Source organism: Hyposmocoma kahamanoa, unplaced genomic scaffold, assembly GCF_003589595.1.
Source record: "Hyposmocoma kahamanoa isolate Upper Pololo Valley unplaced genomic scaffold, ASM358959v1 86, whole genome shotgun sequence".
NCBI lineage: Eukaryota > Metazoa > Arthropoda > Insecta > Lepidoptera > Cosmopterigidae > Hyposmocoma > Hyposmocoma kahamanoa.
The window spans coordinates 7,614,273-7,637,526 of NW_020654289.1; positions in this window are offsets into that span (position 1 = coordinate 7,614,273).

Below are 23,254 nucleotides of genomic sequence, written 5' to 3' on the forward strand. Positions count from 1 at the left end.
CCTATTGCAATAAAACGGCAATTTCATACTTTAACCCCTAATAATAATTTGAGCAATTATTGCTTGCACTGGTGTCGCATTACACTTGGTACTGGGTCCGCGTGTTGTAATCAAATTATCGATATGTAGAAACTCTGTATCTAGAAACCCGGTTTTGGTTTATTTCCAAATTTTTTATATTATAGCGGTACCAATGTGTAAACATACAATTTTGATTACTTAACTTATTCATTAAGAAATAAATCATTTGGTTAATCAGGTAATATAGGACATGAAACTCAGAGTCGCATTCACAAAGTATAGACCACATCTAAATGTGAAAACATTTCTGAAGCATTATCAGTTATTTATCGTCAAGTTTTCAGAAAACAAATGATTCATTCTTCGCCTTCGGAAATAAGTATCTTCACTTTCTTGACATGCACGTCGACGCTATAGGTGTAGTCATATTCAGTCAGTTCAGAAAGAGGTAATTGTTGAACGAATATATCATATTTCAGGGAGAATAAAGATTTTTATGATGACTGTGTTTTAATATTTCAACCCTTCCAGTGATCGGATTGACTTGAAATGTAGTAGGTTAGTGAAAGTACGATGACAGTATTATAATAAATCATTAATACTGTGATTGTAGCATGTAGCCACGTATAGGTACGCACACGCCTACGTAGGTTATATCAATTACTATTTGCGTGTAGTAAAACCTTATGCGTATTTGGTAACAAATTTGTTAACGAATTTTTTTAAAAACCGAAAAAAATCAACTCAATCAATTATAAAACTAACTGTGAACTTTTCGAAAGTTGTTTCGGCCTGGGTGTTCTGAGCTATGCCCCGGAATAAATTCCATCGATCTTGATCCCAGGTTCGATTCCCAGTAGAACCAATTTGGGAAATGAACTTTTGTAAATTGGTTCTGCTCTGGGATTCTGTTGCTCTGATACTTATGAGGAGTATGTACAAAGAGTTCCCTAGTTTCAGACCAGGTGATTGTCTTACAATAGAATACCAAGACCAGAACCATTTAGAAAAGTTTACCAATTTAACAAATTATGTTAAATTGATCCTACCGGTATCGAACCTGGGAACTTCTCATCCAGTGCCCACAGTGCAAACCGTTAAGGTATCAAGGTTGTACTATTTGTATTATTATGCATTGTTTGCATGTGAAAGCTACAAATTGCTTAAACTTTTTAAAAATCCTATTGAATTTGCACTGTCAGTCTGCTTCAATTACCTTCTTTGTTTCTTAAGTTGGTATATTTTGTCATTCATCCAACTTTTGATTTTTAATGCATTTTGGCGGTGTAAGGTGTTCTCTGTTAATACTTGTCACTTTCTTCTTAAGTTCAAGCTATGTTTCCTGGAAGAATTCCTGTGTTCTCTCCTTTCTATACACAGTTCACTCATTGATGTAATGAAACGATGAAACCAAAGCTTTAATATTATGGTCTCTTATCAAGCTTACATCAGCTCTGGTTTCCTTTCTTTTCTTACTATTTTACTCAACCCGTTCGTGCATAGTACTGAAGTTATACTGCGCTCAAAAACGTCACCACTTTTCTATATGCCGTAGTACTTACATTGATTCAATATAATTATTACGGTTTATCACTGACAACGGCTGATTCCGTCACCAGGCATAGTCGTACTGCTCATAGTTTTTGCAAATGTTTCTTGTGGGCGGTAGTACAAAATTAAAATGCGCGACATTGATTGCGAAAGAAAAACGCTTTCCAAAATAAATACTTAGGTACTGATTAATAATAATAATTATAATAACGCACACAATCAACATTGTCCCGCATTAGGGAAACCCTGGGTCGCGGGTGCCATGGACACACATATAGAGAACCACAAATTACATCCAAAGTGACGAGAGAAATAAATATAGGCCATACACATATTTCTCTCGAAAAATCTAAAAAAATACTTTCGGGATTATGGAAATTCATGCAAACGTTATTTCGGGCAAATGTATTCTCGGTCTTCTGATTCGTAACCCCGAGCCGTAGAAAGAGTACAACAATATTTGAAAATATTACTAACATGTATTAAAAAATATTTTAATAATAACATTAGCATCAAAGCGACTCTATGAAATTTTGTTCTAAATATTTCAAACAATTGAAATTGACGTGATGGGTCTCGGTCAGTCTTTTACGCAAGCAATGAGTCGGAAAGAGACAGTTAGCTATTTGATTATTTTGATTGCTTTTGTAAATTATATTTACGATTAATTTAAATATAAGTTAAATACTATATATATTAGTGCATAAAATAACACTTTTAAATAATAACTATGATAACACAATGTAGTACTTACTGAAAATATGATATACCAGCCTGTTTTTTCATTTTAGTTGAGTAATTTTTACAAGGTTTTAATACACAATACGGCATCATTGACAAGCGCGCTGTCAGTCGAACAAACGAAGACTAAAGCGTAATTGACGCTCTTATACGATTTTACCGCCCTGTAAGTTCGGACACTTTTTAGCGCGGACCCGACGTCCATTTATTTGTAAGTCAATGGCTCTGACGACACGATTTGACAAAGGCCGGCAATGAATTGGCTCCCTTCAAATTTCCGATCCCAAACTTACGGCGCTGACGACAGCTGATCGGACCTAAAAATATCCGATTGCGTGCGCACGGCAATGTCGAGATGACTGCGATGGCATTCCGCATCAATTTGCATAAAGAATTATTGAATCCAGCGTTTCTCAGAATATTAAAAAAAAAAAAATTGTATGAGTCGGCAAATGTCGCTGTTCATGCCATATAATATACACAAAATACAGTGATCTAATTTGCATTTTCATACTTCCTGCCGAACAACGGCGTTGATAACCGATCGGCTTAATGCCACTAGTCAAAGTCACTCTTTATTTCATGGATAAGCTAGGATAATCATTTGAGGTGTGGTAAAACATGATTAGCATTTACAGATTACTGTTCTGTGTTGTCATTATAATTTTTAACGTGTAATAAAGAATATTTTCATTTTGTTCATCGGTTCAAGCTAGTTCCGCGTCAATGAGTGTGGTAACTCCTTTAGTATACGAAACTAGCTTGAACGTATAAATCAGCCCAGCCATTATTTACCTTTATGTTCATGTAGTAGACTTTCGATAAACGTGTTACAGACAATATTTTACCCAATATTTAACAAAAAGACTTCTCATGTATACTTTGTGTGGGGTTCTTAGTCGTCAGTGTTTGTTTTCAAAATATTATTTCGTTTCCTATATATAGCACGAGAGGAATTATTTTGATGAAAAAGTTCCATCAAAATAATTTCACTCGATTCAAAATTTGGCGTTCTAATGTAAATATATTTTTGGAATTATAATAATTTTGCGGAATAATAATATTTTTTTGTGAAAAGTTAGGTTAGATTAGTCCCTTAATGTTGGACGACGATTTGCGTGTGATCATTATTTCTAACAAAGTAATGTTGGTGTTATATTGTAGCAATAGAGTTTTATGTGAAAGAGTTCGTCCAGGAAAGTACTTCCACCTATTTCTGCCACTAAGCGGTAATACCAATCTGCCTCCGTGACCGAATGATTACCGTATTGGTCTGCCACGCCCCGGGTGATTCCCGGGCCGGGTTTGGGTGTAATTTGCGGTTGTCCATGTGTGTCCATGGAAACCGTGATGCAGGGTTTCTCCAGTGCGGGGCAATGGAGTACGTGCGTCATTATAAATTATTATTATAAATCATATCTATATGGACATGGAACGCGAGCGCAGGGCACTGTCGGTGAGGGCGAAGATGCTGGCTCGAAGGTTTGCTCGATGTACGGCGGAAGTGACGGGTCACTCGTTTTAGAGCCTATTGCATACCACTGTACGTGGGTGCCCTGTGCGCCAGCTATACTCAAAGCTGGCTCAGATCCCTGTCACGATTCTGTACAGCCAGCTTCATGGCATTCTTACGGAAGATGTTGGCGTCTTTGTTAAACAGAATACGTGGCAGCAGCAACGGCCTACTGAAGACTCGCGGATAGGATTGAGTGCTCCGTGATGCGCCATTTAATAACAACCACAAAATCCGTAGTGGAATTTAAGTAATAACCTAATTATAAGCAAGTTTTGTTACTAGCACTTCATGGATCCCTGTTATCCATAAAAACATTTGTTATTATATTATTATTAATCATAAAAATATGTGCATTTCGCTTTGAACAGAAGGGTGCTGGTGTAACAGCAGGCACACGGTACTTGAACTTGGAACTTTCGAAATATTGGCACTTAAAGTTTCATTTCGCTAATAAAAAATGTCAATTATGCTGATTTTGCTTAACAATAAAACTGAAACTAAATAAGATTTTAAAAACCCGATTAGAGGGGATTGTAGATCTCGTTATGTTGAATAACTTAACCCATTAACGCCCAAATACAAATTAGCGTTAAAAAAACTAAAATTTTTTTATGAACCTTTACAAAATATCCTACTTATGAGAAAATTATGAAGAAAAAATAATTTATTTTATTTTATATAAAAAGAAATGCCGTCCTCAAATGGGGACAATGGGCTCAAACAGTGTTAAAAAATTTGTACCAATATTTTGTCGGTGCACGACTTGATGTACTTTTTAAATTGCCAACGCTCTTATTTGTGACTCAACAGCTATTAGCACATCATAACTGTTAAGCCAAGTTCTGTCCGTATTAACTAATACCAATGTACTAGGTTTAGTAATAGAAGTAATAGATTTAGCACCAAAGGTGCTGGATGTAAACTTTGAGTCAAAAATCGATAGTCAAAATTGGCACGGTTTTACTCTTTCATATGTATTATAAATCTTTGTTTTGCAGACAGTTTCAGTTGTTCGATAACCAGTTTGCTGTAGATTAGATCTCGTTAAATAAGTACAGTATTTCTACATCGGTGAGCGTACTTTGTTCTAGGGAAAATGTCCCCTAAATCTATCTCCACATCACGGTCTTTCTCTTCCATTACAGCATCCATTGGCTTTCTGAAGCCCATAGTAATAAATATGGCTGCCAAATACACGTTGTGTCATTATTTTCTTGAAAATTACTTATAGATGAAAAACTAATAAACTACCCCGTATGCGCCCAATGGCCCCAATTGGGGACACCGTTTTGTACCACCGTCTGAAGTTGCGAAAATACTATTTAACTCAGTTATACATTTTTTATTTTATAGTATGCGAATATATTTCAACAATATATGTTAGGAAATAAATAAATTGTTGGTAATAATATCCAGGAAAAACAACTAACTTTAGCGTTTCCTGTGTGCGTAAATTAACCCCGCAAGAGGAACAGTAGAACCACTTTTATTAAATTCTAAACATTTTTTTTATGTTATAAAATCGAGATTCACTATTTTACTTCACATGTACACTTTTGTAATGAGTATTAATAGTAACATAAAAAAATACGGGTACTTAAACTAGTGTCCTCGATAGCGCCCGCTAATGGGTTTTTCTTTAAAAATGTCCTGACCTCCTTAATCATCATCCCACCTTTTTAAGAAACTTTACAGGTTCCTGGCCACTTATTTTAAAAATTCTATATCGTCCTCAAATTCGTCCTTTTCTTTCCACTATTCTTACGTCGGGTCGTTTCATCATCACTCCCATCAAAATTCTCGAAACGAGAGGACGTGCTTATTAATCACCATGTTTTTTTAAAGCATTAGATATATATATATATATATATATATATACATATGTATACATATGTATATATATATATATATATATATATATATACATATGTAAGCCCTCTTGGGTGTGCCTGGTTTTACAGTTTAGTACTAGTAGGAAACGTTTTGCATAATTTGTACCTTTTTATATCGTTGTATTATTTTTGTTTCATTCTTTTCCTTTTCCTTTCATTCTCCACTTCTAATAAATTTATGCAGACCGAGCCCTTATTTAACTATCGCTAAGACTAGGTCACTACTTTGGTTATGATAAGAAGAGCAGAGTGCAGTGCCTCTCAAATTTTTGGGATTTAGAGTGGTAGCGTTGCAAACGTACATTCGTGAAACATTTGCTATTTATAGGCGATTGCACCGATGCAATCGCGCCACACTGCATCGATGCAAACGCGTGACTGCATCAATACAAACGCGCGATTGCATCGATACAAACGCGTGATTGCATCGATGCAATCGCTTATAAATCACAAGTGAAGCGATGCAATCGCGCGTTTGTATCGATGCAGTCGCGCTTTTGCACCGAGTTTGCATCGCTGCTTAAACTCACGTGTATGTATAAAGGTAGACGATTAGCTACTGCACCGCTACTGCATCGCGTTGGCATCGCGTTTGCATTGCGCCTTAAAGTCGCCTTGTGTAACCGCTCTTAAAGCTGCATCTTGACTACTTTACCGTACTGCTTACCTGTGTGGTGATAGCTTATTTGGCAACATGTCTTTTTAGTAATAGTCTGTGTGACATTCTACCTTCATGGTGATAGCGTGTGACAACTTGTGTTATCAATAATAGTCTATGTGACAACTTACCTTCGTAATGATAGCCTTGGTGGCAACATGATTCTACAGCAATAATAATTATATTTGCGTGTGGTTTTTCTTAGAAGTCGTGGCGTGTAAGTACAGTTGGCTACTTAGATAGTTTGTTCATAGATGACGATGAGAAACATATGTACACAAGAGGAATTGCGTTACGGTGCGTTGTTAAAATAGCGGATTACTTATCTTATAAATGTAGAGTAATTGGTTTATGCGCTAAATCAATGACTGTAGTTATTATTTTGGCTTTCAATTTGACAAATTTATGTGATATTTAGTTAATTTACTCATTTACGAATTGGACTAATTAAATCAGTCTGACTGACATTGTCATTGTGTTGCTACCTAGCTATTTCTTTGTATTGGAATACCTGGCGCGTTGACAGCCACCATAAACCCGTCGGAGAAGAATGACCTAACGAAAGTGCGCCACGTTATCCTCTCGCTCTGACATATATTTATTTTATTGGATACCATGATGTTTTTACAACCATGATATTTTTTTGCGAAAATACTATACTACTTTGTTATTATTATTGATATAATGATCGAATAAACACAAAGAATAATTCCTTCTAACTGGACTCGAACCAGCATTTTTACCTCATTGTGGGTACCGTTTTTGCCAGCTGAGCTAGATATCGAACCAGAAAATCGTACGAATTTCTGTAAGTACGTGTTGCGGAGCGTTGTATTAAGTTTTAACCGGCTTTTTTGCCGCCATCTGTGAGAGATTTAAATTAACAACTATTTTTTTTTTTTTCGTTTATTTTCCAACACAAAATTGTATACATTTATCGTTATTAAATGTAACCTACCTACTCCAATCACTTTAACGGGTTTATACGTAGGTGGGTACAGTCATCGCACAGCAATATAGCGCGTTTTTTTTTGATAAACGAAAATAAACATTAAACTAAATTAAGAGAAATAGTGTTAAACAAGAGAAATTGTAACTATTACTACCAATCGTAATATATTAAATTTTATATTACCTTAATTAATTTTTCTATATACTAACAACAGTAACCAACAATATTAGTACTTGGTCGAATTCTTTCATCGAACAGTACTAGAGTATTGTTTGATGAAAAATGCCTTCAACCTCTTTTTACATTGCTTTACATTTTTACATGTTAATATTTTCTGTATACGGTGTTTAGGTAATGTATGTAGCGTATCCGGGAGCATAGAACCCTTTGTTCTTTGTCCGTATACATTTTTATATTTCGGTAAATTGTAAGTCGGTAAGTACGATAAACTACGCAAATTAGAAGGTCTTATTTTTTGTTATAAAAACTTATATTCAAAAAAGCAAGAGTAACTGCAGGGTATAATCGCACTTCCGGCATTCCAATTGCATCAGCACTGTAAACAGCAGTTGGAATGCGTTAACAATCTACTGTAACTTCGAAGTTGTGGCGACCCAGTGCCGCAGATCCTCCAGTATGAATTGACCCCAGGACAATGTAGCAGACAATTTTTACCTATCATTGGCACCCGTGTCTGCTGATAGGAACTATTCTAATCTTACGTACTTGTGTCACGACCATCGTTGAACCCTATATAATTTTGTTTTCTTTTTCTTCAGTTCGTTTTTTTAAGGTTCCTTGTTTATTATCGAAGCATTGCGTAGGCAAAATGCAAAATGGTTTCGTCAAAAACCGTACGTTTATTAGAATTACAAACGTAAATAAAAGCAATAAAAAAAATTATTTAATAGAAATATAATATACGACTTTAAATACAAGTGTAACTTTTCAAAAAACGCCCAAGATAACTATGCCACAAGCATCAATTGGAATTATGTATGAGCTTAACCCTTAATTTATCTGTTAGGTCCGTGGGACTCCAAGTAATATTTGTTTTTGACGTAAAATCTTTTATATCGCGGCATTGACTTACAATACTATAGACTCACATTTGCTAAGAAAAGCACCACAAAAATCGTCCGGGCGGTAGGATAAATACGTATACACTTATCTATATACACATCAGTAGTACTTTCATTTAAATTTAGACATTATGTCTTTATCGTAAAGTGCAATGTTAATCAAATGCACTCCACTGACACAAAGTGTCAACTTCACCTACTCGAAACGGCTTATAGAAAGCAGTGGAGACGCTCTTTGAAATAAAACAAATAAAATATTGTAATTATTGTATTATAAAAAATCGAAATACTAAAAAGTGACTTTAATGGATGGGTAGAAATAAAACGATGGGTATGAAAGTGTTCTAGGTAGTTTTGGTCATATTAGGGTGAATGAGAATGGTGTAAGTGTGTTAGAGCTATGTTTGGAGTGGAATCTTTGCATGACAAACAATTGCAATAATAGCAGTCCATTCAGAATGCCGTAAGGGGTTCCGTGAAAATCTAAAACCAATTCGTACATAAAAGCTATAGTAGCGATACATATTCGTAGATCGTGTAAATATGTTAGTTTAATTTCGATCTTATTTTCTACGTACTTGTACTGTCTAGTTTATATAAATAATCACAACATTAAATGAAGAGACTAAAAAAATTATAAAATGTACAAATGATACTCCACAACCTTCCTGTTCCTGTACTGCTTTACGCGCCATTATTGATGCGAAGTCGACGAACCGCGTTTGTCTCTTTTACTCTCTAATATTTGAATATCGCGTAAAAGAGAGGGTCGCGAACTAAGCGTCCCAATGTTGTGTTTTAAATTTATAAAATATAAAATAGAATTCCGCACTTATGTGTATTATAATATCATGAAATCGTGAATTTGATATGAGACTTTCCTGAAATATGACACTCCATTATTTTTGCTTGGCTTTCTAGTATCATTTGCACAATTTTTCACAGTACAGTTAGGCATTGCGTCGCGTAGTGCTTGTGACAAGGACGTAATACGACTAAATCAAAAAGTCAGATCACTCGTAGCGTGATCTAACTCTAGTCTCCGACACTTTTATAGCGCGACTGTGAGTCTATAGTATTGTAAGTCAATGTATCGCGGATTTCATTTCGGGCGTCTCGGTACCTTCACCCAGTGTGGCGCAAGACGCGGGACGAAGAGGACGTGCGCCTGCGATGCTTGCATAGGTGAGTAATGGCATTCGCGGAGTCCGTGGGACTCCACCGGAACATTTGTGTTACAAGTATTGCATTATTTATTCGTTACAAATATTGTTATGAACGTATATTATTAGTATTTATTTGTTTGTTTTAGGGTTTAAAATGGCTTCTCATAGTCGGTCAGTCAACCTTCTTCAAGAAAATGCCGGTTTTATACTTCAAGAGTGGCCGTGAATGTATGAGGCCGGTATGCTTAGGGTGCACAAAGAAAATCTGCGTTCGATGCGTGAACAGAGATAAGGAGTAAGCTCTGCACGTTTCATTTTTTTGTATGAACGTGAATATTTTTATTTTTCTTACTAATATTTTGATTATACATATATGTAATGTACTCTCATATAAAAAAATAAAAAATATACCTTTAATAAAATTACCTTTGGTTAGGAAGCCAGAAGTTGGCTCTTGTTTTTGTTCGAATTTTTTATTGTCTATTTGACTTTCATATTATAAAAAAGACTGTTACGTATTAAGTACAAATTGTGATACACAAGACTGTTAACATAATATTCCTTATTAAATTAAACGATTTTTTAACTTTGCATTTGGTTTTATTTCAAACAAAATTATATTTTTTTCAAAAGGAATCCCATGGACTCCATGAGGTAAATTGTAAGGTTTTTGTTCACCGGGTAAACTAAGGGTTAAACCACACAAAGTTACACAATTTTTTTATATAAATAACTTTACTAATGAGATCAATCAGCAACTTAAGCTCAATAAATGACAGGAGAAGCAAAAGAAGGCCCCTGAAAGATGGGAGGACGCCCAAGACCAAAAACAACGACGTTGGACGTGGATTTAAATTGCTACAGAATTCCCAAAATGCTCGCATTATTTCACTTCTGTATTGCTAAATGGACATGACTTTGATAACGAAAAGACCATCAGACAACACCTAGGTATGTATTTCAGAAATAAGAAAAAAATTCTTATGAAAAAAAAAAGACGACAAAAGGTTGTACAGGGTCAAGAGCACGTCAAGCTTGACACTTGAGACTTAAATTCAACTCTGTGCCGCTTACGATAAGAACGGTCCAATATACAAAGTATCAAGCTTGATGTGCTCTTGACTGTACATCAATGTGGTCATCACATAATTGATTTTATTTATTTATTTTATTTATTTTTTATTTTATTTTATTCAGGAAAACAAACGGTCACATACAAGATTTACATAATATAAAACGATAAACTACAAAAAGACCAAGCTGCTCCATAAATTTAACACAAATATAAATTTAGAATGGAATAGAATATGTACACTGCAATGGTAACTTAACAAAAAAATACATATAAATATTAGAAAGGTAAATACTAGATAGGGAGAATGGTACTTCGAGCGCAAGTAATGCCAAAGAAGTATGTTTCAAGTTTAGGGTAATCTGTGAAAAATAATATCGCCCACTTTTTGTCTATAACTAACTAAAGATGTACATGTAATTGATTAAAGTTTGGTATTTTTTTTTGCGATGCTGCACGGATTTTTTTATCAACCCAATATATATATGGCATTAGACACAGAAGTCACATGACTATGCTCTATTTCATGTCAAATCGATATATTAGTTTTATTATGTATGTGTTTTTATTATTTTACTTCATTAAGTTTTCCAAAAATTAAGTTTCCGGCAAATTTTATTATTTACTTTACACTTAAAACTTAAATCTAACTCTATGCCGCTTAAAACAAGAACGGACCAAAGTACAATGTGTCAAGCTTGATGTGCTTTTGACTGTACAATTAAGACCTTTCTTTACATTGTCCTACTAACAAAGGTCAATGACCTATGTTGGTATGTCAGCGTAGTGTAAATAATATAGTGTGGTAAATAAATAATTAATTAAAAAATGGAATGTTTTATTCTTTTAAAATAATTCTGAATCCATTCCTTTCCGAGAATAACTAAAAAAAAAAATTTTGTATGTCATTTGCTAGTCAGTCAATCAGTTCCAGTCAACAGCACCCACGGCTCGTATAATTAATTGCCTACTTAAAACACCAACGATGTTTTAGTAGAATATAAGTATCACACAACTCCTTCATCATTATTCAAGTGGCATAAAAGCTATTATAATCTCGAACATGAGTCTCAGGCAGGTTTTGTGATTGACAGATCGCGCGTGACATCATTTAATCATACTAAGTTGAAAAGAGCCTTCGTGTGTCGGTATAAGGTCGGTCGTCTTACATAATTCCATTTGATTAAAAGCTCCTTGAAAGATCACGTGTAAGATATTAATAAACCGAATTGCTGCATTAGAGAATAAGAAAACTACTATAAAGTAGATTATATATATAAATGTATGTGATCACATTTATTGCCGACTTAGCCCAGAAACAAGATGAGGAAGTTGTCTCTACACGCACGTGCATGTCCATAGAGCACATTAATATTTTAGTAGCACCGCAAAAGTTTCTCTTTTTTCCGAGATGAGTCTGTTTTTACTTAAACCTGAAGGTATGAAACAAGGGAAATTTATACTACGTATACTAGAGTAACGAACTAAATTCCGGCGAAGTAATTAGAACCAAAACGTATAAATTTACAAAAACTCATTTCCTAAATTGGACCCAACGATAGAGACCAGGATCTTATAGTGCACAAATTACTTACCGTTACCCCATTGATGCCAAGAGATATATATTTTTTCTATTGTATTTTTAAGCAGTGATAGCTTAGTTATGTTTTTTTATGATACCAAGTGACGGAACGAAGAGGTCGTGCACCTGATAGTAAACGACACGCCTGTCTATAACAGTTGCAGTGCTAGTCAGCGTTTAAAATCACAAAAATCTGAGGGGCACTGCCACTGCGCCCATCACCCGGAGACATATCATAAATTGACAAGTCCCATGTGGCTGTAATTTCACAAGAACCCCTCAAAACTGAAACGCAGTAATGCTCACATTGATGTTCTCATTCAAAGCGTATGCACTTTATTTGCAATTATTAAAAAGCACCATGCCCAGTCGTGTAAGGTTTACACTGAGTGAATAACCTAATCTGATCTAACTGAGCGTTAAACATCAATAATCCCATGTTAACTGTACGATTTGATTTTTATTTAAACACAAAAATTTTCTAGAAAATACCTTTAACTATTTTATAGAAAACTTCATCTCGGTAAGTGACCTGTTTCCACGTAACATGGAGTGCTAAAATTTTATACGCAGTCCAGTCCAACCGTGTGTGCTGTAGGTGTACTGTTTTTAATAGCCCATTTATCGGGTGATATAGCTTAGTTTGGAGAGGCTTCTTTATTTTACAAGGTTGCTTTCTGGTTCACGGTATTTGTTGTCTAAGCATTGTTAGTTGGTATATAAATTTAAGATATAAGTATAAATATATGTGACACTTTAACGTGGACTAATCGATATTAAAAATAAATTGTTCGTCCATTTTTGTTGAGAAAATTAGCAGTGTATTGCAATCAAAATTTACGTATAGTATTACTGCCTTATTTATTGATCTACGAAAACATTTTGTGTAAATAAAAACACGGAGTCTGAGAGTTCCGAAAAATCTCGCTGACGTAATACTCCTATACGAGTACCAATTAAATTTATATTTTACCGTTTTTTTTTATATTGTTGCCATTTTTTATTGTAAATAAAATATTTAAAAACGACCTTCGACATTCATAAATAAATAAATATTAGACCACATCGCATTGGTCAGATCCCATAGTAAGTAACTAAATCACTAGTGTTATGGAAATCGGAAATAATTACTGTACCATAAACACCCAGACCCGAGATAATATAGAAAAGTAAGTTTTCTACATGAATCTGGCCGGGAATAGAATCCGGGGCCTCAGAGATGGCGACCATGAAAACCTACGTGCAAACCACTGTGCTCGTTGAACTATTCCATAACACGTAAATACTGTCACAATATAAGAACTCCTAAGAAATATCAAGTTTTTATCTTATGAAATGCCGGAACAAACTGATCGTGGCAAGTGACACGCCTGTCCATATCAGTAGCAGTGCCCCTTAGAGTTTTAAATTTTAAATATCTGAGGAGCACCGCCACTGCGCCCGTCTCCCTTCAAAACCGGAACGCAGTAATAGTATATATAGTATAAGTAAGTAAGGTTGCCACCTTACCTACTTACGTACTTTACTGGACAAACTCCTTCACAAGGAGCTTCGCTGCTACTAAATATTGAAAAATTATAAAGAAGTATACTGCATACGAAACCAAATACTGACGTAACTAACTGGACAAACTCCTTCACAAGGAGCTTCGCTGCTACTAAATATTGAAAAATTATAAAGAAGTATACTGCATACGAAACCAAATACTGACGTAACTAAAAATTGTAGACGTGGAAGGAAACGATTTGAAAATTAAGAAAATACTGAATAAAACCAACGTATATATTCTCGTTTCTATATGGATAATTAAATATACACAAATAAAAATGGTCAAATTATTCGCAAGTTTTTTTTAATTTTCAAATTGTGCTTTCTCAATTCGACAATTTTGAGTTACGACAGTATTTGGTATATAACAGTCATATTATATTAGTAGTAGTAGTAATGTGGAGTACAGTAAGTAATTCGTTTCTGTCCAGAAAGGCTTCCAACGTCGTATAAAAAACTATAAAGAAGTTTAAAAAATATTAAGGCGATCATGTTCCTCTTTGTGCAGAAAGAGTTTTTGTCCAGAAAGATCTTTACATAAAATTTTAAAACTGATAGCCTTGTAGCCAAAGCTCGATAAAAAATGTCAAGATGTCGTCGCCTTATGAAGCTCTCACAAAGGAAAAAAAAGAAAAAAACAGTGTCTCGCACGAAGCGCCTGTCGGTCCCGCCGCGGGCCGAACTGTAGTAGTTATTTTCATTAAAACTGAGAGCTGTAAAAGTAAACCTGTAACCAATAACAGAAATTAACAATAATATATGTTAAGCTGGTTCTTATTTTTTTTTATAAGAATAATGTACTTTCGGTAAGTTCGTTTTCGTTCGGAAGTTTAGTAATATTTTCGGATGTACAGTTTTTTTTCATACAATTGAAATTTGAACAAGCTCTTGATCGTTTGCTAAATATGATTAATTTTGTCGGTATATTTGTTTATTTGTCAGTAACTCATTTTAACGCCAGTTATTTGGGAATTAGAATGAGCCACAGTTTGATGCAATTTAATTTGTTTTTCCGAATCTTTGTTATATCCCTTTCATTTTTCAATAAACTTGGTCAGGACCGTCAGCGCCTGACCGTTGGACCTGTACAGATCCTGAAACGAAAGTTTGAAAAAACAAATAGACGCGAATTTAGGCTTAAAAAAGTAGTTTCATAGATTTCTCATAGATGGTGCTACGACTGAAAAGTCGTTGAAAAAACCAAATATAAAGACACGACGCAAGTACATAGAAAAATTCGTGAGGTCCGTTGGTTCGTTCTGTGGCTTAGTTGATATAGCGTCTGGCACGGTATGCAAGAAGATGTCGGTTCAAATCCAAAGGATTTTTTTCTGAGTGTTTGATCTTTGTATTAATAATTATAACAAAATTGACGCGAATTTAGGCTTAAAAAAGCAGTTTCATTTTAAAAATATATTTCGATAAGAGTTGTATTAGACTGTTCATTATGAACGTAAACTTTGTGACGGTGTGACCTCCTTACACCGTCATCTCACCTCTTTGTATCGACTCTCTCCGCTTGTATCCTATCATTTTTTATTTTACATGTATTTAAATTTTAAATTTGAATTGTTCCATCTTCCTTCACTTTCTCATTTTGTTTTCGTACCACAGTCGGAGCTATTTCAAATTCGTACGTACGTTATACGTTTTAATCATTTAATAAGCTAAATCATGTGTAATAATTTATAAGTCTACAGCCTTCATGTACCTATATCTGTAATTCAGTTACTCGGCCCATTTAGGGCCCTTTCTTTAAACTTTACTTCTTTAATAAATTTTGTGGACCGGAAGTTTCTCGTTTCATTGCCGTGAACCTGTTCACGGCTAGTTAGGGTTACAACCCTTTCAACTTGACTTTCAAGAACCTTTTATACATAGATAAAACAACATCAGATTTTATTATTGAAAGGTCTATTTAATGTTTAGATTATCTGTTTCTTTATTTTTTATATAATGTAAGTTTTTGAGATAACTTGTGTAAAGATCGAAATCCTAAATTTAAAGAGATACTGAATATTGCGAGTAAAAAATAATGTAACTATTACATAAAGGACGACTTTTATGAATACTAGATATATTTGATAATTTTGTATCAATGAAATGGCGCCTGATAAAAGTCCCAAAATTTTCTTCAAATAAAGTGTAGGTTAGTTCTTGGTAAACAATTTCGCATCAAACTGTTTTTAAATAATGCAAACTTGATTCTGATTTAAAGATGCTTATTATATGTCTCATTTGAATACTTTTTAATATTTTTTAACCGACTTAAAAAAAGAGGAGGTTCTCAATTCGACTGTATTTTTTGTATGTGTGTTGCGTTGTGAACAAATTTTGATGATTCTTTTTTTGTTGGAGAAAGAGTACCCGAGTAAATGGGACAACGCATTAAAATTTGAAGTTAATATTTCACCTCTAAGGGTGGCAAACTAGAAATTGAATCCGGTTTCGCGCATTTTCCGGTAGCAAGCAATATAACTTGGCAAATAGATGTATTTCACGAACTTTTGAGGTCAGTTTTTTAGTACTCTGTACTAGTTAATTACATTATTAAAAAAATTATGATCATTAGTGTTCAAAATTTATAGAAAATGTATTGTCTTGAAATTACGTCAAGTTAGACACTTCATGACGATACGACCTCTTTCATCGTCATCCCACCTTTTTATCACCTTTTGCTCTGAGTTCTGCCCATTTACTTTTGAAATTTTGAGTCGTTGTCTATTCTTTTCTTCGTCATTCTTACTTTAGACTGTTCCGTCGCGTCTACACTCCGTACAAAATTCTCGAACCGACAAGACGTGCCATCTCTCATCATGTATCACTCCATACTAAATTACAAAATACAATTTCGTAACTTTCATAATGATGTAATATGTTTGTGCACATATATCCACACATTTTTGTGGAAAAGTTCAAAATGCCGAAGTTAACGTAAACAGTTCCTGACACGTCAAGAAATGACACCAACAGAGCCGGCTACACTACAACCTACAGGACATGCTTGGGCGGGCCGAAGAAGCGCGTGGCAACCTTAGGTCGAAAATCTCGTTATTTTAAGTTTTAACCAATTTAGATATTAAGTATGTCATTGAATTATGGCTAGTTAATATCCAAAATTCCAATGAAATTTCGGCTTTTAAGAGCACGGCTCGTCCTAAATACTTAATGTAAGCAATATTGCTATCCTCGTAGACTAATGTCGCTGGGATAGAACGCATAGCAGATGGCCTAGATTTTGCCAAAATTGGTTTAAGACAGCGCAAAAAAGGGAACACTAGAGAAGCATATTTAGTAGCAGTAGCCCTCCTTGTGACAGAGTTCGTTCAGTACTACAACCTTACCTATTTCGGCCGAACATTAATGTGTATATTGCTGTGTTCCAGTTTTAAAGGGTAAGGGTGCTCGTGAAATTACAGGCACATCGGACTTGTCAACTTATGTCTCACAGTGACGGGTGCACTGGCAGTGCCCCTCAGATTTTTGCGAGTTAAGGCTCTGAGTGGCACTGCAACTTATGGACAGGCGTGTAGCTTGACATTAGGTACACGACTAGTTCGTCTCGTCACTTGATATAAAAAAGTGGCCTAAAAGGGTTTTTGGGGCAATTTTGGCTATTACATTTTATTATTATTGGGGTGCAAGAAAGAAACCTTTCCGCACGACCTATCAATCCTTTCCTGTAAGTCTGGTGCACTCTGGCAATAATTGGCCAGCACGTTACGCCAATTGGCAAATACTTTCACCACGCAAGGAATAAATGCTAATAGCTACGGTAGAAATTACAAAATATAATTTTTTTTTATGATACCCAGTGACGAGAAAAGAACGATCCTGAATACTATATAGTAAAGATGCAGGAATATGATTGGGCATTTGATACGACACGACAACGTATTTAAGACCATTATGGAGGGAAAGATCTAGGGGAAAAGGTCGATCTACATAGACCAAATAAAGGACAAGGCTGATGTCGTGTCATATAAGGAGCTGGCTTGTAAGAGAGATGATTGGAAGATGCTCCACCGACAAGAGTATAATCTTAAGTTTGATGATGATCAAGTAACGGGATGAATAAGTCTTGCACCTGGTAAGCAACAGGCTTGTCCATAGCAGGTGCAGACCACTCAGAGCTTTAGATCCGAGGAGACCGTCACCCCGTCACCCTGAGACATAAGTTGACTAGTCCCATGTGCCTGTAATTTCACCAGTACCTTTATCCTTCCAAACCGGAACGCAACTGGAGGCAGAAATAGGTAAATAAAATATAATTGTGGTTGTTGTTGCCAAGTAACCGCTGAAACACATCTGCATTTAATTGTAAAAATCATTGATTTGTCGAAATAACGTTCCTGAAATGTACGGCACTTTAAAGATATAAATCGTGGAGAACATTCGTCAGTACTGAAAAACCCTTTCAAACTCACAACGGAGCACGGCTTGTCTTCGCGGCTATAAATCTACCAGTCCGGACCAGGGACAAGGGTGCGGGAAGGAACGAGAGCTACTTTGGAAGTATAAATGTCTTGTTTAACAGCTTCGGGATTCTACAATGCAAGGGGTAATTCAACGGCACTGTTATATCGTTTCTGAACTAGAGTTTTAGCTAAGAAAGATCTTCTATTTTTACCTTTGTATTGTGGCGATGTGACTTCGTTTATCGTCATTCTATCTTTTTATCATTCTATTTTCTGGTTACTGGCCACTTATTTTTAAATTATTCTCGAATTCTCTTTTCTCAAATCAATCCCAACAAAATTTTCGAAACGAGAAGACGTATCTGTAAATCACAAATCATCTTCATTTCCTTATTGTAAAACTTCACGTCGATTACATTTCAAATGATGTAGTTACATAGGCCTTTTAGGCCTTCCTATTTCTATTTTATCCTCTTTTACAATAAATCTTGTGGGCCGAGCACTTTTTCTTTTGTATTCTCATTTGTCTAATGCTAAGCTGTAGTGATCTTATTAACCGCATATATACGAGTAGCAGTAGAGTTCCTTGTGAAAGAGTTCGTCCAGGGTAGTAATGCCAACCTATTCCTGCCGCCAAGCAGTAATGTCAGCGTTCTGGTTTTGACGAGTGAAATTACAGGCACATGAGACTTGTCAACTTATGTCTCAGGGTGACGGGCGCAGTGGCAGTGCCCCTCAGATCTTTGTGATTTAAAGCTCTGAGTGGGCAACTATTAAGGACAGGTGTGTAGCTAACCACCAGGTGCATGATTTGTTCTTCTCGTCACTGGATATTATTAAACAAAAAGTCTCATTTGGGCACGGGTCTACTTCGAAAAGACTCCACATGCCTTCCAAGAGTTCTGCGAACTTTATGGCTTAATCATTAAATAATAAGGAATATTTGGTTAACTCAACTGCACAAAATTCAAATCAATGGTGCAGGTCGTCCACAGTGGGAATCGAACGCGGGTTCTCCTATATAGGAGACAAGCGTAATAATAATAATGATAAAATTGTGCCAGGCAACCACCCCAATACCCGGTCTCAAACTAGGATCCCTGAACTATGAGTACCAGAACAACGGAATGCGTTCTGGAACGCCACCCGTTACACTCAGACCAGAACAAATTTAAGAAAGTTTATTTCCCAAATTGGCCCTACCAGGAATCAAACTCAGGACGATTTCATCCAGTGCAAACGTTGGGGCACGTCAAATAATAAACTGATACTTCGCATTTCTAGGCTTCGGGTCGTATGATGTAACCTACGACCACTAAGTAAATAAATACGTCTGACACAGGCTACTTGACAGAACCGAATGGACAATCATCATGATGCTATTCCACAGTCAAACCCGAGTGTAACACACAAAAAGCGTCTGTCGGTAATGGCGGTAGCGAGTCCTGCGGATAAAGTCTGGCGTCCACGTAGATTACGCTCCCATGAACGAAATCCTCGCCCCCTCCTCACCAAATACCGACCCTCTTCTCCAAATTTATTCAAGGCTAGAATGAGTAGACATTTTTTAGACAAATACCTACTATCGTTGATCCTTTCGCCGTTTAACATCAGGTGAGATTAAGCGTGTGTCTGTTTTTCGTCAAAGAAATGTACCTTAACTATTTCTGACGCCAAGCAGTAATGTGCACTACTACTTTCCGGTTTTGAAAAGTGCTGGTGAAGTTACAGGCACATGCGACTTGTCAACGTGTGTCTGATCTTTGCGATTTAAAGCTCTGACTGACACTGCAACTGTTATGGACAGACGTGTCGCTTACTACCAGACGCACGGCTTGTTCGTCCCCTCAAAAAATGTATGGATGGTAATAAGTGATTTTTTTTTAACTATTTATTTAGGGGCTTTATTTGTTTATTATTGAACAGGTCAAATATACGTTAAAAATTCGACGACTTTCGTGGAAGAGAGCCTTGCACACCTGTTTTCATTGTGTCGCCATCTCTGAGGTCCCGGGTTCAATCCCCGGCAGAATCAATGTAGAAAACTAACTTTTCCATATTATTTCGGGTCTGGGTGTTTGTGGTAATGTCGTTGTTTTCGATTTTCATAACACAAGTGCAAAAACTTATTTTTGTGTTGCGTTTTACAATATTTATTGTTTTGTTTTTTGTTCTGCTACCGACATTTAAAATTATTCCCGTAATGATAAACTCAATATTCTGTCCATTTATAAAGTTAAGTAAGTTACTTATGTGGCGTGTATTATTTATAGGTAAACAAGAGGATTTATAAGGAGGCACCCAGACAAACCGATGTAGGCTTAGGAGTGTGAAGAAAATATGTGACGAAATATTGTTTAAGTGTTTGGAGAAATAAATAAAAAATAGAAGTGCTTTAGTTACTTACTTTGGTATCAGAGAAGCATGTGTGATGTTGTACATATACATTTAAAAAACGCTTAATAGAATCCAAACATATAATCAAAATACTGCCTAATCAAACAAGTATACAAAATTTTTGCGGTACTATTTGTCGGCTTAGATAAACGAACTGAAACACTCAACATTAAATGCACTAAAGCCAACTTGTGTAAATAACCACATTCTGATAGGTTCCGTCCGAACACACTCAATGAGCAAATAATGTACATCCGAATTCGGGTACATACATATAATATGCTCTTCTACGTAGCAACACACACTGTATCGACCTTAAAAATGTTCCGTCCAAATTAACCAAGTGTAATTTATTTTTTATAATATTAAGTCACGGGACGAACAAGTCGGGCGCCTGGGATGGTAAGTCTGTCCATAACAGTTGCAGAGCAACTCGCGAAGATCTGAGCGCCTGTAACCCTGACACTGAGATAAGACATGACAACTCCCATGTGCCTGTAATTTCACTAGCACCCTTTCAAAACCGGAACACAGTAATGCTGACATTACTGCTTGGCGGCATAAATAATTGAGGTGGCAGTACTTCTCTGGACAAACTCTTTCTTAGGGAGCTGTACAAGGAGTGTCATGCAATATAATGTAAATGTGTTTATAAATGTTGAATGAATATTGTTACCAATAAATAATTTAATTTCATAACAATTATAATAATGTTTCAGATAACTCGAATTATCTGAACTCATATTAGGAAATTCCCTGTACTATGAGTACCAGATTGAATGGATGAGACGGATTGAAACCACCCAACATTAATTTTCCAAAAGATTAGAAGTTCAAAAGTAGTAGTCGAGATCGCGAAATTGATTGTAGTATTTAGGGAACGATATAATGAAACACACTGTCCGGCTTGTCAAATGGAACTGATTTATTGATCATATACCCACATAGTCATAATTAAATAATTTAGTACGTACATATTGTTACAATATCTCCCTTTTTATAACTTAAGTTTACGAGACAATTTCCGGAAATAAGAACTAGAATTAAATTTTCTTAATCCCTTTTCCTTTCACCATGCTAATGTTTTCCTAAAATATCTCGAATTATATATGGTAATATACTTACGAATAAACTTATATTTTAATAGTGGCAAGTTAACCCTATTTCCTTCGATTAAAGAAAGCAAACACTTAGGCATAAAAGTAAACTTAAACAATGATAGTTCAAAAATACCTATACAAAAAAAGTTATATTATGTTGTTTAGATAATTAAAAAACAAGAAAATTATTATTCAAAATCTATCTGGACATCGTACTACATGACCGCTTCGAGTCACATATGGTTGGAGCAGCTGTCGGCCCTGTTACGACAGGGGAACAGGCGCTCTCCGGCGACGGGCTTGTTAGTGCAACAGACTTTCTACTACAGCTAGATTGCTGCTCCATTTCCAGTGGTTCGTATCTGTTAAGATCCCTACTAACGCTTGATTCCAAATGATTTGACAATTTTAAAATATGGGAACGATTACGCCTCACTGTACAGCCGTTGTTCACTTTTAACTCGTATGTCCGATCATCTAACACGCTTACGACAGTAGCTTTTATCCACACTGCACCCTTTCGTACGCGAACATGCTCTCCGGGCACTAACGGTTCCAATAAAAGTATTGGAACCAAACGGTTCCCCTGTCATAATATCGCTTCATCTTATCAACTCGCGCCGCTCTCGCCCTGTCGACCTGTCTCGCGGTCGCCGTACGCGGCGCTAACACTCTTTGACCCACAGGTAATCTGATGTTCAAGGACCTGCCCATCAGCAGTTGTGCGGATGAATATTTTTCACCAGTTATCGGAGTATTTCTATAGTTAAGCAATGCTATTTGCCACTCAGTGCCATCACATGCTTTAGTTAATAACCGTTTTACAGTTTGCACATTTCGTTCTACTAATCCGTTGGAACGGGGATACAAGGAAGTACTGGCTACATGCACGAATTCCCACTTCGTTGCAAATCTTTTAAATTCAACTGACGTGAACTGTGTGCCGTTATCAGTAACAAGTTTTTCAGGTATTCCGAACCTACTACATATATTTTTCAATTTGACTCTAACCGTGGCACTATGCAAGTTTGGGAGCGTAGCTATTTCAACAAATGTCTCGCAGCGCGACACCCTCTGCTCGATGTCAGCGCCCATGCTTGGCCACCACATTACTTCTCGCCCCCGCCTGTTACTTTTCTCTATGCCTAAATGGCCCTCATGTGCGCGATCCAACATCTCTCTGCGGAGTGACACAGGGATAACTATTTTGTCTTTGCGAAACAAAATACTTTTAACGACATGTAACTCGTCATCGTCGTTGGCTTCAACTTGTACATCTGTTTTATCTCGTGGCCATCCATTTTGATAATAATGAACAACCCACGAAAGATTTTGTCCCTACTAGTCTCAATTTTAATCTGACTTAATTTCGCTGGAGTAGCGTTCACCCCATCATACATAGCGTTTACGTGTACAGTGACATTATCGCTGACATCCGCATCCGAATCCTGCACACCATCCACAGTTGCCCGCGACAGCGCATCCGCTATATACATTAGCTTGCCCGGCGTATAAACAACGTTTAAACAATACGACTGAAACTTAAGCAACATTCGTT